The sequence below is a fragment of the Hyperolius riggenbachi genome, chromosome 7, assembly GCF_040937935.1.
Source record: "Hyperolius riggenbachi isolate aHypRig1 chromosome 7, aHypRig1.pri, whole genome shotgun sequence".
NCBI classification, from domain to species: domain Eukaryota; kingdom Metazoa; phylum Chordata; class Amphibia; order Anura; family Hyperoliidae; genus Hyperolius; species Hyperolius riggenbachi.
This window is the reverse complement of record NC_090652.1, coordinates 180,491,749-180,507,772: the sequence shown is the minus strand read 5'-3', so window position 1 is coordinate 180,507,772 and position 16,024 is coordinate 180,491,749. Positions and strand designations below refer to the sequence as shown.

Here is a 16,024-nt window from a genome sequence, read left to right as displayed (position 1 = left end):
CGCAAAGGACACAGTCATTTGACTCAAAGACTGCTCATGACATTATATTCTGTTATTTTCAGCTTTTAAGCCCTATTTTAATTGTATCGATTTGTGTAGCCTCCCTGGCGGTATGGACGAGCTGAGTTCGTCCAGCAAAAACTTGCAAAAAACGTTAATGACGAGCTGAGCTCGTCCATGCCGACAGGGAGATTTCCTGTTTCTCTGCCCCGCCGGCTGCATTTTTTTCTTATCAGAGGGATTCCCCAGGATGGCTGGATGCCTGACTGCACGCTGTGGGTAGCGATCTGTGCTACCCACAGCGTGCAGAACAAGCATCCAGCCACCCTAGGGAATCCCTGGGCAGCCAGCGGGGCAGAGAATGTGCAGGGGATCCCCCTTGTATGTGGAGGCTGTGCTGGCGGGGGATCCCCCTCTGGGCGGGCGGGGGGAACCCCTTTATATGGTGGCTGTTGCGGGCAGGGGATCCCCCTCTGTGCGGGCGGGGGGATCCCCCTTCTATTGTGGCTGTTGCGGGCGGGGGATCCCCCTCTGTGCGGGTGGGGGATCCCCCTTCTATTGTGGCTGTTGCGGGCGGCCTATCCCCCTCCTCCCCCTCCCTCCCGATGTCCGGTCTCTGTACAAGTCTCCAAGTCACCAAGTCTCGTAATGTAACTGTACAGAGAACGAGACTTCGGAGATGGAGGAGGAAGTGCTGCTGCCGTCGCTGGAGAAAGCCCTCGGGTGAGTAAATCTATTTACTCAATGGGCTTAGAGAGGGGGGGGGGGGAGGAGATCGGGAGGGGGGACATTGGGAGGGAGGGGGAGGAGGGGGATAGGCCGCCCGCAACAGCCACAATAGAAGGGGGATCCCCCCACCCGCACAGAGGGGGATCCCCCCGCCCGCACAGAGGGGGATCCCCTGCCCGCAACAGCTACCATATAAAGGGGTTCCCCCGCCCGCACAGAGGGGGATCCCCCGCCAGCACAGCCTCCACATACAAGGGGGATCCCCCGCACATTCTCTGCCCCGCTGGCTGCCCAGGGATTCCCTAGGGTGGCTGGATGCTTGTTCTGCACACTGTGGGTAGCACAGATCGCTACCCACAGCGTGCTGAGGGGGGGAGGGGGAGGATCGGGAGGGGGACATCTGGCTACCTATAAATCTGGCTAAACATCTGGCTCGCTATATACCTGGCTAAACACCTGGCTCACTATATACCTGGCTAAACATCTGGCTCACTATATACCTGGCTAAACATCTGGCTCACTATATACCTGGCTAAACATCTGGCTCACTATATACCTGGCTAAACACCTGGCTCACTATATACCTGGCTAACTATACTTGGCTAACTATACCTGGCTGCACATCTGGCTAACTATACCTGGCTGCACATCTTCTACCTATACATCTGGGTCTTATACTCACCATTGGCATGCTGATCCCTCGTCTCGTACCTCTGATAGCTTCCCCAGTGTCTTCTTCCATGTCCCTTGGCGGATTTTGCTTCTTCCTCAGCGATCACATGTCCCCCGTTGATCGGCGTTGATGACACCAGGGTCACACAGTGTCATCAACATCTTGCAGAAAACACTTTTTTTTTTTAATTGAATTCAATACAATAATCTGTATTAAATTTAATATTAAAAAAAAATTGGTTGCAAAAAAAAAAATGGTTGCAAATTAGTGGAAATTATTGGAACACTTTTTGCACGGAAATCCTGGGGAAACTGAACGCCAGGGTGGTTAAATTGCTATATCTGGTTTCTTCATTATTTCTGTAAATAAACGATTAAAAATCGTTTGTCTAAGTGCTGTTCTGAAAATCTCTGCAAAAGGATTCACATCTCCTTAGAGATACACGTTACCATAGCCGATTTATCAGTAGTTTTGCTAACTCTAGAAAGGTTGTCAAATTAACACTTTTCCCTACAAGATATAGCTAGAGTTAGACTTAGCGCGTCCATACGCTTTATTGCGGATTGGTGGCAGCAACCTGGCCTCTATATGAGATCCCAGATTGTATTGTTTGTATATACAATTGAAATTGGACTGTGTGTGGACTCACCAACCAATCCAAAAGGTTACTTTGCCTGCAGTGCTGACTGCCTTTAGGATTCCCTCGGGGTCTGAGGCTGAATGGTAAACTGCAGCAAAGGGAACAGGTATAGGAGGGTGACTGTGCATACGTCACACTGCCTCACAAACATACAATCACCATATACACTCTTGTTGCAGCAAAAAAAAAAAAAAAAAAATTGTGCTGCTGCTTTCATGCCATCATGAACCCCCCCCCCCCCTCCAGGGCACCATTCACCCCTCAGGGTGCAAAGCCCAACGCGGCTGGGCCTCTTCTGGCTATCCCACCCTGCATGGGGGACAAAGGATAGAAGAGGCTTAGGAAGGTGATAGTCACGTCATTTAAAAAAAAAAAAAAAAAAAAAAAGATACCACACACTCATTCATTTTTTTTTAAAAAATCCAACAATTAGGTAAAGTTGCCAGGGATCCTTATACAGCCGAATTGCGGCTGTATAGCGATTCATGGCCAAAGTGTTGCCACATTTCCACAGGACTTCCAGATGGTCAATACACACTGCATACTGACCATCTGGAAACCCCATCATGAAATTCACTGCTCTTTCCTTTGATATATGTAAATCTACACTACCGATAAGTTGATACATTATCTGTCATTTAACCACATTTAAGAATAAACTTTTTTCCTATCATAACTTTAAAATCAATTTTCTCAAAAGCGACATGGTCTTTTTGAAAAAAAAAAATCTCCTTTCCTCTCTTCTCCTTAATATATCCTGCAAATTTGGTGTTTCTGTCATGTACAGTGGTGCTCAGATACCCCCGAATTACAGATTCGACTATTCGGCCGTGATTGAAAAAAAATCCAGAAATGGCATGATTGATTTTCAGATTTGAGATGGACTCACAAATTTGACTCGGATTTTTCCCGTGAATGAGGCAATCATGGCTAAACACGGCCGTGATCACGGAATAGCGTTTAAGCTATTATTAAAGCCCCTATACACATGGCCTGATTTACCACAAGGCACTGTAGGCACAAGCCTACAGGCGCCTGATGATGAAAAGGCGGCTCACTTCCCTCCCCAAGCGCCTCCCTCCCTCCTTTCCTAAATCCTGATGAGTGTAAATGAAAGGTTACTTACCCGGCTCTTGGCATTCCACTGACAAAATCTCCCTTCAGTCAGGGGCACCTCTAGCAACTTAATATTAAGGTTCCTCTAGCTACCTAATACTTAGGGGCACCTCTAACTACTTAATTTTAAGGGTACATCTGGCTACCCAGTCCTAAGGTGCACCTGTAGCTACCTATAACGGGCAAGGGAAGTAAGGGAGAACTGATAGCTGGGACAGCCAGCACACCTGCAGTGTGGTTCAACAGGGTTTATAGGTTCATGGACAGCTGAGTCTAGGGTGCCAGAACATCTGTGCCTATAGGCTCCTGTGAGGTAAATCTGGGCTTGCCCATGCATGCTACAATCCCCAAATTGCATTTATTATATAGGTGATAAGGGGCTACAACGTAAACAAAAAAAATCCAAAAAGAACTTTTAGTTTTTGAGAAAATGGATTGTACAGTTAAATCAACACTTTAAATGGGGCTATTAATTGGTAATAATTGGTTTTAAACAGGGAAATACACTTTAATCAATCGCAGAGGTGATGGCGAGTCCCAATGGCACCTGGCGCTGGTGGTACCACTGGAGGAGAATGAGTGGGCGACACCACAAAAACACCCAGAGAGGTTTTTGTAAATGTTTTTATTTTTTTTTCTTGCATCAATAGCAATGCCATGGCAGCAAAGTTGTCTGTTAAATCAGCTCAAAAATTGTAGCATCTGTGGACCCTGGTGGTGGGTACACAGACTGCTGTTGTCGTTAGCAGGAGGACTAAGCAGCACTCTGCGGTAGCACAGAAGAAGAGTATGGCACCTCACTAGTGGCACCACAGTACCATAAATTATCAGCCCAAAAATTGTAGCATCCCTGGACCCTGGTGGTGGGTACACAGACTGCTGTTGTCATTAAATACGACATGAGAGGTGGCAGCAGGAGGACTAAGCAGCACTCTGCGGCAGCACAGAAAAAGAGTATAGCACCTCACTGGTGGCACCACAGCACAATAAATCAGCCCAAAAATTGTAGCATCCGTAAACCCTGGTGGTGGGTACACAGACTGCTGTGGTCATGACAAAGGGCGGTGGCACCACAGCACGAGAATTGTGCCCAAAAAATGTAAGTATCCGTGGACCCTGGCAAGGGGAACACAGACTTTTGTAGTTAAATACAACATCAGCAGCAGCAGGAGGAGGAGGACTAAGGACTCAGCAGCAGTACAGAAAGGCATGGCCCCTCATTGGTGGCACCACAGCAAGAGAATTGTGCCCAAAAATTATAAGCATCCATGGACCCTGGCAGTGGGAACACAGACTTAATATTAAATTCCAACATCTGCAGGAGGAGGAGGACTAACCACTCAGCAGCGGCACAGAAAGGCAAGGCACCTCACTTGTGGTACTGCAGCATGAAAATTGTGCCCAAAAATTGTATGCATCTGTGGACCCTGGCAGTGGGAACATAGACTTTAGTAATTAAAGTCGAGGAACATCAGTGGCAGCAGGAGGATGACTGAGCAGTCAGTAGGGCAGCAGAGAACGACCACGGCACCTCACTGGTTGAACCGCAGCAAAAAAATGAACTGAACCAGGCCAATTACGAGTACCAGGCAGGTTCTAACTTGCTTTGGAAAGGCAGACATTAAAAATTGCAGCAGCCACTTCATGTCCCCCTGTGGCCGACAGCAGGGGCCAGGAACTCACCTCCCACCCAAGTCTGGTTGATTTTCAGGAAGGTGAGTTTGTCCATGCCGAGAGCTCTTGGAGAGGACACTGGAAGGGGGGCAGGACAGGACTTCCAGGGCATACTGGGCAAGCTCCCTCCAATTTCTTCACCCAGTACTCCATGGGGTCCATGGGGCTGCCGGTGTCAAGCCCGCTGAATGACCCCATGTAGTCAGACACCATGCTGGTCAGTCGCTGCTGGTGCTGGTTGGAGAAGCATGCTGTGCCTGGCACCTCTGCTCTGTGCAGCTGCACTGCATACAGGCTCTTGCTTAGGCTCAGTAGGTCTCCGGGGCTGCTGCTGCTGGCGGCCACAGGCACCTGTTGCTGAGTTGTTAGAACAGCAACAGTGGGGGTGGAAGGCGGCTTCCAAGAGTCTGCACACAAGGGCCTCCTGCAACTCCCTTGTGCGTTGCTCAGTGGTGGATGGAGACATAAACCCCTCCAGCTTCCCCTTTAGATGTGGGTCCAGCATCAAGGTCATCCAGATGTCCTCCCTTTCACGCATCTGGATCACCCGGGGGTGGAAGGCTGGGGGAATGCTTCCAACAGTCTGCACACAAGGGCCTCCTGCAACTCCCTTGTGCGTTGCTCGGTGGTGGATGGCGACATAAACTCCCCCAGCTTCCCCTTCAGACGCGGGACCAGCATCAAGGTGATCCAGATATCCTCCCTTTCATGCATCTGGATCACCCGGGGGTCCCTGCAAAGGCAGCGCAACATGTGTAACAAGACATGGGGAACAGGTGGGCATTGGCAACAACATCTTCGTCCCCGAGGAGTCGAGGGCATGCTCGTTGTACTCTTCCTGCAGAGTGTCCTCCACCTCAGTCCACCACCCCCGTACAACGGCAGCGGCGCTCTGCTGCTCCCACCCAGCATTCAGGTTAGGGACCTCCAATTCCTCCTCCTCCTCCATTATCTCTAAGTCCTCTTACTAGAGCCTATCCTCCTCCTGTGAGGTGGATTGTGCTGCCTCCTGATCCCGCTGCCTCCATCTCTTCCATTAGATCAGACGTTGCCCTGTCCAGCAGGTAAACCAAGGGCACCCACTCACAAACGGATGCCCGCTCCTGGCTCACTATCTTGGTTACCTACAGGAAGGGAGTCAGGACTAGGCACTCTTACTGCATCTGTGTCCACTGAGCTGCGGTGATGATCACTTGGAGTTGCTGGTTGTTTACACTACATATGTAGTTGGTAAGATCTGTCCTGTGCTGCCACAGCCATTCCAACATCACCACAGCTGAGTTCCAGCGAGTTGGGACATCAATAATTAGCCAGTGTGATGGCAGGCCCAGGCTCTGCTGCAGGTCGGCCAATTTTGCAGAGGCAGCGGTGGAGCGGTGGAAATGGCACACCACTTTCCCAGCATCATCAAGCAGCTTGTCCATTGCAGGGTAGGTGTGCAGGAAGTGCTACACCACTTAATTAAGCACATGGGCCAAGCAGGGGATGTGCTGGAGGTTTCCCTGCTGCGCTGCAGCCACCAGGTTGGCCCCATTATCGGCCGCCACATACCCCACTTCTAGGCCTCTGGGAGGTCAGCCACCTCTGCTCCTGCAGCCTGAGGGTGGCCAGGATGTTGGCGGCTGTAAGTTTTTCCATCCCCAGGCTTATTAATTTCAGCAGCGCTTGGCAGTGCCGAGGCTTGGTGCTGCTGCTGCTGAGGCGGGTTTGCTTGCGGGTGTGGAGGAACTAAGATCAGAGGAGCCGTCTGCATCCCCCCAATCCAGCTGCTGCTGCTGTGCTCTTGTCCTCCCTCTTCCACCAATGGTCGCCCAGTGTGCCGTAAAGGACAGGTAGCGACATGTCCCATATCGGCTACTCCACGAGTCCATGGTGATGTGGACCCACTCACCCACGCCGTAGTCGAGTGAATGGACCACGTTTACCACCACAAACTTGTGGAGTGCTGAAATGGCTGTCCTCAAAAAGTAATGGTGGTTTGGCATTTGCCAAACTGGAGCAGTATGCAAAGATTGCTCCCCTCCTGCACCAGGGAGTAGGGATGGAGTTGTGATGCCATGGCCCGGGCCAGCAAGTGATTTAATTTCCTGATTCTCCAGTGACCAGAAGGCAGAGGCTTGGTCAGATCCTAAAAGGTGTCGCTCAGCAGGGTCTGATGCCAATGTGCTGTAGAGGAAACAGAGGAGGCCAATGACGAGAACTGGCTGCCAGCCTCAATGTCTGTGTCCTGAGTAGCCGAGGGAGCACTGGAGGTCGAATAGCTCTTGTGTGCTACTGCTGCTGTGGCGGGAGATTCACTACCCTGAGGGAGGGATGATGCTGCTGCGGTGGTGGGTCTCCTGCTCTGACCACCCCATTTTCTGGGGCCTCTTAAATTGTGCATAGTCATTGCAGTGGATGCTCTTCAAGTGGGCCTGGAGGGAAGAGGTATCCATCTTTGAATGGTTGCGCCCACGGCTCAGTTTTTTACTGCAGGAGTTACAGAAAGCATATGTTTTGTCCTGGCTTGACATTGTGAAGAAATTCCAGATTGGGGACGTATAGAACCCAGGTCCCGGCCCCAATGGCACTCAGAGGGTGCATCAGCTCTACCTCTGGTTGGGGTTGCATGGTGGTGGTGCTGCTGCTGGTGGTGGTGCCGGCTGAAGCAGTGGCCTCTCTTCCATGCCCACTGCTGGACCTGCCCCTGCCTGACATCTGGCGAGACAATTGCCTACGATCCTCCTCTGAGCAGTCTTCTGCAGCCTCAGGCACATACAGATGGTCCCGATCATCATCATCATCATCATCATCATCATCATCATCACCTTCATCATAAATGAACTCTTCTCCTGACCCCCCCACCACCTCTTCCGCTCCAACATCCCCAGACAAAGACTCCTCATCTCCCTAAAAAAAAAAAATCTTGGGATGCTGGCCCGAGCCCAAGCTCCTCCTCCACATCAGGCCCCATCATCTCAACGGCAGCCATCAATACTCGCCCAGATGCTGGACTGTGAGTCAATATCTGTGAGTCAAGCTCCTGAACGACCACACGGGGTCGAGCCAAGATGCTGCTGAAAATGGGTGACAGCAGTGTTGTCTGACTCGGCCCAGGCTGTGATGCGGATAGACGCCTCTCTGCTGCACCCCCTACAACTGAGCGCCCTCTCCCTGGCCGTGGACTAGTCCCAGAAGTGGCGGAGGCAATGGCACTCCCTCTCCTGCCACACCCACAACCCCTGCCAGACATGTTGTATACCATGCCAGCGCATACCACTAAGGCTGCATCTGAAATGACCACCAGCTCAGTGTGCAGCACCTAAATAGATTTTATGCACACTTTGCATTCAATTCAGATGCAAATCATATGCAAATATGCTACTACTTATTATGCAAACAGGAAACTCAGGAGGAGGGGCTGGGAGCAGCTAACCTGATAGTTACATACTTACAAAGTTAAGAAAAGGTGGGGGGAAAGGCTGTGCATCCCTAAACACATGTTGCAATTGAATGGTTAAACTCAGGAGGAGGGGCTGGGAGCTCCTGAGTTTCCTGTTTGCATAATAAGTAGTAGCAGATTTGCATATGATTTGCATCTAAATTGAATGCGAAGTGTGCATAACATCTATTTAGGTGCTGCACACTGAACTAGTGGTCATTTCAGATGCAGCCTTAGTGGAATGCGCTGGCGTTCTCCTCGCTGTTCAACAAAATGTAAGTTACAATTTTTTTTTTTGCTTAGCTGCTCCCAAGGTTTTAAATTTAGGTTAGGTCATTTGCCCGGAGGTTTGCCTCACCGTGGCACAAGTGTCTAGTATAATATACTTTGCATGCAAACCATATTGGAAGCTAAAGTTCCTCCTAGCTTAATAAATGTTAGCACTTGTCTTGGATGCAGGGCATGCATTTTTCAGTCTGACAGAGGCGGTGTATGCAGGTGCAATTAACCATTCAATTGCAACATGTGTTTAGGGATGCGCAGCCTTTCCCCCCACCTTTTCTTAATGTTGTATAATATGCACAAGATTTCAAGGTGGAGAAAGTGTGCTGCTTTTTACAGTCAATACGTGTGTGGGCCTGGGGACAGACATAATATAACAGGGGGCTTTTGTTGATTTTTCAGAAAAGAACAAAAAAAAAATACAAACAAATACAAAGACGGCGCAAACACTGAATACAGTAATAGAACACGAAAATCACTGGACAGCGATGCGGTCTGAGTGCACTCTGCACACAGCAAAATAACTGGCTGCACACTACTAGCACGTACAATGTCACTGACTAAACTTAGTGACTGAACAGAGACAGTGACTGCAACTAACTGAAGTTGATCACTGGCTAATGAGCTGAATACAAGTGATATACAGTCAAATAATAAAGAGCACAGAAATTAGTGGACAGCGGTCTGTCTGCACTAATAGAATAATACAATGTCACTGACTAAACTTGCAGTCTTCCTGCACTAATAGAACAGTACAATGTCACTGACTAAACTTAGTGACTGACCAGTGGCAGTGACTGCAACTAACTGAAGTTGATCACTGGCTATGAGCTGAATACAAGTGTCAGATACAGTAAGATCTAGAGCACAAAAGTTAGTGGACAGTGGTCTGCCTGCACCAATAGAACAGTATAATGTCACTGACTAAACTTAGTGACGGACCAGTGGCAGTGAATGCAACTGACTGAAGTTGATAACTGGCTATGAGCTGAATACAAGTGATATGCAGTAAAATAATAAAGGGCACAAAAATGAGTGGACAGCGGTCTGCCTGCACTAATAGAACAGTACACTGTCACTGTCTAAACTTAGTGACTGAGCAGTGTAAGTGACTGCAACTAACTGAAGTTGATCACTGGCTGGCTGGCTTAGCTAGGTAACAAGTATACAGTAATAGAGCAGTGGAATCAGTATGAAGTTGAACCTGCCTGCACTAAGCACAGCAATCAGTACACTGTCACTGACTACACTGACTACAGCTAACTGAAGTTAATCACTCACTGTCTAGCTAAATACAAGGATATACAGTCACTAATAGAGCAGTAGAATCAGTGAACCTGCCTGCACTAAGCACAGCAATCAGTACACTCTCTCACACATCTACAACTAACTTAAGTAATCACTCACTGGCTAGCTAGCTGAATACAAGTATATACTCCAGTATAAGAGCACTGTTAGGAGTAAAAACGCTATATTTTTTTGAAAAAAACGCGCTTGCTGAAGCAAAGAATAGCCTGGAGATGCCACAGTCTAGCAAGGATAGAGCTTTTCATCATGGCCGCTGCTTTATATACAGGAGGGGAGGGCAGAGCCTCCCCTCCTATGATTGGTTGCTAGGGCTTGGCTGGGGGGCTCTGATTGGCCCAGGGGGATGTCATTTTTGCCCATTTCCGCTAATCACAACCTAATCACGGCTTTACCCACCGCGATGACGACCGTGAATGCGTAATGCATATTAGTATTCGCGGCATTGCCGTGGCCGATTTCCATGATCCAGAATCGATCACAGCGTTGAATACCGAAGCCGAATAGTGAAAAAATGCTCGTGAATCACGGCTAATCCGTGATCACCAGGAAAAATGGAAACCAGACTCTGCATCAACTTCACCGTTAATAGCTTTATTCAAAAATAGAAAAACACTGTATACACATTACCATGTCACCTTAAAACCATAAAAATTACTCTCTATGATGACAAAAATTGCACAGCCGGCTGGGCTCACACGACTCAACACACTTCATGCACACCAGTCATACCTGGTATCCCAATATAATACTGCTATATGTCCTGACACTACATGTCATGAGTGCATGAGCTAGATTTTAACTGAAGACATGTGGTTTCCAACAGATTAATCACTGCCATAGTAGAGATAAGTCCAGGCAAGGTCACAGATGCAGTAGAGTTATTTCCACAGTACATCCAGCATTCGCATATGTATGCATAGATCAATATATCACAGTCAAAGGATGCCGCCTCACTGAGGCTCTTACCACTCAGAAGTTTCATCCATGGCTGTTGATCCTCCTGCTGCTGCGGATTGATGTTGCTATATTCCAAGTTCACTTGCGATGTGGTTGCTTGCTCACACAGTAGGATATAGCACTAATGAAGTCCCTCTGATGTAGATATTGGCCAGCATTGACGTGTGCACACGTGTCCCAGTAGTATCCAGGTACTATCCACGCTACCCTTCTTGTCTGCTGCCTTCCATACGGTCAGCCAGCGCCAGGCTCCGTGGTAGGCTTCTCCAGGGTTTATGGACCGTGGGTGCTAGGAGTAATTCGCCTTCACCACGCGTATCGGCCGCTTCCGGCCTTAATTATGTAATTAAAGGAGAACTATAGTGAGAGGTACTGTATATGGAGGCTGCCATATTTATTTCCTTTTAAGCAATACCAGTTGCCTGGCAGCCCTGCTGATCTATTTGTTTGAAGTAGTGTTTGAATCACACCAGAAACAAGCATGCAGCTAATCTTGTCAGATCTGTTAAAATTGATGCTTGTTCTGGGCCTATGGCTGAAAGTATTAGAGGCAGAGGATCAGCAGGATAGCCAGATAACTGGCTTTGCTTAAATGGAAATAAATATGGCAGCCTCCATATACCTCTCACTACAGTTGTCAATTAATGGGCGAGGGATCTTTGAGTGTATTTTTTATAGCGTATGGTGCGCCGGAAAGGTTGCATCCTTATTGCGTAATGTATGGTGCGCTGATAAAGTCGCAACTATTTTTCCATTACGAATAGTGCGCCGATAAGGTTGCATCCATTTTACATAGCGTTTGGTGCAACGATAACGTCACATCTCGTCACTGCCATCTTGTGGACAAAGCACTCATCATCATGTTTCAGCGGAAGTTCATGCCTCCACTTCAATGCATCTGTATGGTCTCATCCCTTAATCGCCATCTTGTGGACAATTTGCTGACTGCACTTTGAAAATATATATACACACACACACACACACACACACACACACACACACACACACACACACACACACACACACACACACACACACACACACACACACACACACACACACACACACACACACACACACACACACACACACGCTGCAGCACACAACAGGAAAGCAGTGACAGGGGCTCTTGGTTACGCTTTAACGCGTTTAAGCTCACCAACTGCGCCAAAGTGTCCTCAATCTGGTGAGTCCTACTCTAACCAGGCAAAAATGCTAGCTTTTTTAATCAGCGTTTTAGTGGGAACCATGCCAAAAGCCCAATAGTCAACTAAATGGGAGAAAGGAAATTAAAAACACCTCACCTTCTACTAGCTACTGACTGTACTATGAGCTCCACTCATTTATATGCTTAACTGTGCTAGAGGTGGGCGTGGTTATGCACGTGCATATTCTCCCATTTAGTTGACTATTGGGCTTTTGGCATGGTTCCCACTAGAACGCTGATAAAAAACTAGCATTTTTGCCTGGTTAGAGTAGGACTCACCAGATTGGGGACACTTTGGCGCAGTTGGTGAGCTTAAACGCGTTAAAGCGTAACCAAGAGCCCCTGTCACTGCTTTCCTGTTGTGTGTGTACATACATACATACATACATACACATATATATATATATATATATATATATCATTAGCAGTTTTCAATACAGCTGTTATGATCACTTCTGCAGCATGTACTGCTGGCTGCAGTTGTACTGTAGCCAAGCAGTTTTTGATTTCTTTACATGCATTTGCTCGCATAGTTTTGCTTGCACTCGCACTAAGGCCTGGTGCACACCAGAGGAGTTTTTCTGAGCGTTTTGAGTTTTTAAATCTGCTGCTAATGTTATCCTATGTGTCTGTGCACACTGGAGCAATAAGGTTTTGTAAAAAAACTCAATAGCATTACATTGGGAATGTAATGCTATTGAGTTTTTTACAAAACCTTATTGCTCCAGTGTGCACAGACACATAGGATAACATTAGCAGCAGATTTAAAAACTCAAAACGCTCAGAAAAACTCCTCTGGTGTGCACCAGGCCTTAGTGTTGATTCCATCTGCAGTCGCTCTGCAGTTCATAGCAGTTTGGGATGCTCTTGTGAAATCAAACATTGTCTGTTGCAGTGGAGCTGCAACCCTTTTCATGCAGGTTGCATAGTTTTGTCTGCCTTCTCCTGCTGCCAGCTTGTGACTGATTAATTATCATTCACCTGTGTGGGAATCTGCATGTCTGCTCCCACTGGATGACCTCAGTATAAAGAGCTGCTTCCTGCAGAGCTCCACGGGCTATCATAGTTTCAGTGTCAGCCTGTTACTCTGGGCCCCTGTTCCTGTTACCCTGTGTGGATTGTGCTCACTTCTGCGTAGAAGTAGCAAATCCTTCCTAGTCCTGTTCCTGTTACCTTGCGTGGATTGTGCTCACTTCTGCATAGAAGTAGCGAATCCTTCCTAGTCCTGTTCCTGTTACCCTTCCTAGTCCTGTTCCTGTTACCTTGCGTGGATTGCGCTCACTTCTGCATAGAAGTAGCGAATCCTTCCTAGTCCTGTTCCTGTTACCCTTCCTAGTCCTGTTCCTGTTACCTTGCGTGGATTGCGCTCACTTCTGCGTAGAAGTAGCGAATCCTTCCTAGTCCTGTTCCTGTTACCTTGTGTGGATTGCGTTCACTTCTGCGTAGAAGTAGTGAATCTTTCGTAGTCCTGTTCCTGTTACCTTGTGTGTTCATTCTGTTTGTCTCAAGTCCTGGTTATGTTTAGTCAGATCTGTGGTACATTTGAACTGGCAGGACCCCAGGGATTTTGTACAATAGTTAGTTCTGTTATACTGTTTAATACTACCTGTGATTATCTGTGTTTGACCTATTGCCTGTTATCTTGCTCTGTCTGTCTTGCCTTGTGGATTGCGCTATTTCCTGCGTAGGAGTGGCGAATCCTCTAGTCCTGCTCTTGTGAGGTACTCCATCATTGTGTTTGCGATTGGCTACCTCGTTTCAGTCTGTCTTGTTTATAGGCGCTTGCTGTCACTGAGGCAGTGATTAGTTTAGCAAGCGTTCATTCTGTCTACCTTTCCTGATCTTTCTGAGTTCTGGTTAATACGCTCAGCGCTACTTTGCACTGAGCCACTATTGTTAAAGTATTGTTTGTGGTTGCTCGGATCTACGCCTGCTCTGTGCGCCACATCTCCTAATGGAGTCAGTCCTTTCCTCCACTAGTGCGTTCGCACTATAACTGGGGATATCCTGGTTCCTTGTGCTTGCGTGTGTGTCTCCTTCACGTCAGGATATGCATTACGTGCTGACTGTGGAGAATATACCACCAAGCGTGACAACAGCCTTCATGTGAATAGTATTTTATACCTCTCTCCATACACTATGGGACATTTTCAGAAAGTCCCAACCAGGATCAAAATTGCCTTTAGATTCAATAAATCTTGGATCTTATTGTTTAACTCATTCTACCTATGCTGGGAGTATTAGTTCTTATACACAACATTTACAATATCATTCAAACCTTTACTGAGGCTTCACACATGGCCAACACTTGTTCAAACTACCAGGGGGCATATGCAATTCACTTTTTCACCTGAGTTTTCTCCTAGGTGATATTTTTAAACTTGGCAATAAAATGCCATTGAAGCCAACAGCAAGCAAGAAAATACTCAAAATAATTTTGGTAGTACTTTTTAACTTGCTTTTTGGTACTTTTTTTGGTTGAAAAGTGCTGGAAAGTTATTTTAAATTGAAGATGAAAACTTATCTCCTAGGAGAAAACTCAGGCGAAAAAGTGAATTGCATATGGCCCCAGATGTCTATTCATTATGACCAAAAGCAAATTCACATTATCTGCTGACAACTTTTCATACTGTGTATGCCAAAATTCATTTTGACTACAAAAATGAAGCAAAACTGAATTCCTTATTTAGGCCATTCAGTGTCAGCATCAGAGCAGGGACAAGGTCCTCCAGCACGCAAGGCTGAGACACCAAAGTGCGCCCCTACATCCCTCCCACCCCAGCTGTCACACACTGATTGCTATTAGACTAAGAGGTGCCACAGGGCCCACAACCTCCCCAACACCTTAATATCTAGTTATCTGGCCTGCAGTCACTGCTATGTATCCCATTTTCTTATTTCTTTCTGCTTCATGCACAATTAGGAATGACAGCTGAATGAATTGTGCGCCCCCTCCTACACTGCGCCCTGAGGCTGGAGCCTCTCCAGCCTATGCCTCGGCCCGGCCCTGGTCAGCATCCCCAGCTGGTAGATCTAGCACATTTCTTTTCTATTTGTCTTAATACCTTGTCATAGTCAAACCCCCCCCCCCCCCTTGTTGATGGCTCCATTTTATAGATCCCTTTAAACTTTAATATGTCAGGGTTGGCGTTATGGAATAAGTGGAAGTGTACCCCAATGGGTGATTTATCATAGTTTTCTTTACTTCTAATAACAGCCATATGCTGCTGAATTTGTTTAATTCATTGGTGTTTTTTTCCCACGTACATCAAATGGCATGGACATTCCAATGTGTATATTACAAATTTTGTATTACAATTTATCAATTTTTTTATTTCATACTCCTGACTCCGCATTGCATTTGTAAACGTTGAGCCACGATCGACCAGACTGCATACATTACATTTGCCACAGGAGTACATACCTTTCGGTTGCACGTGAGACCCCAACCATATACTTTTAGCTTGAATTTTAGTGGAATTGTATTCAGATGTTACCAATATATCTTTTAAATTTGGAGCTCTTTTGGCCGTTAGAAGGGGTCGGTTACCTACCACCTGTCTCAATACTGGATTTAGCTGCAGAATATGCCAATTCTTAGCCAGTGCTCGTCTTAGTTGTGACCAATGTGATCCAAATCGTGTCACCATTCTTAAAGGTTCATTATTGTTCTTTCTGTCTCTCAATTTTTTTAATTGTCAAAAGTTCAGTCCCTGGGGTATTTTCCGCTCTATTCTTTGCTACCTCCACAGTTTCAGTGTCATAGCCTTTCTCCAGAAATCTTTCTGCAGTTACATCTAGTTCTGTCTTAAAGTCCACATCTTGTGTACAGTTACGTCGTGCTCTCAGCATTTGTCCAACTGGTATACCCTTAATTAGGGACCGGGGATGGAGACTTGCCGCATGTAGCAGAGTGTTTCCTGCTGTGGGCTTCCGATATGTTTTTGTAATCAAAGTATTATTTTGTTTCTCGATTGTCAGATCTAGGAAGGTAATTTTTTGCTTATTGATGTCAAA

General features: G+C 47.0%; 1 protein-coding gene across 1 annotated transcript in view; it reads left to right on the top strand.

Moving 5' to 3' along the window:
* COL5A2 (collagen type V alpha 2 chain) overlaps positions 1 to 16,024 on the top strand; it is a 1,703,177-nt gene that overhangs the window by 757,360 nt on the left and 929,793 nt on the right. The window lies entirely within an intron of this gene.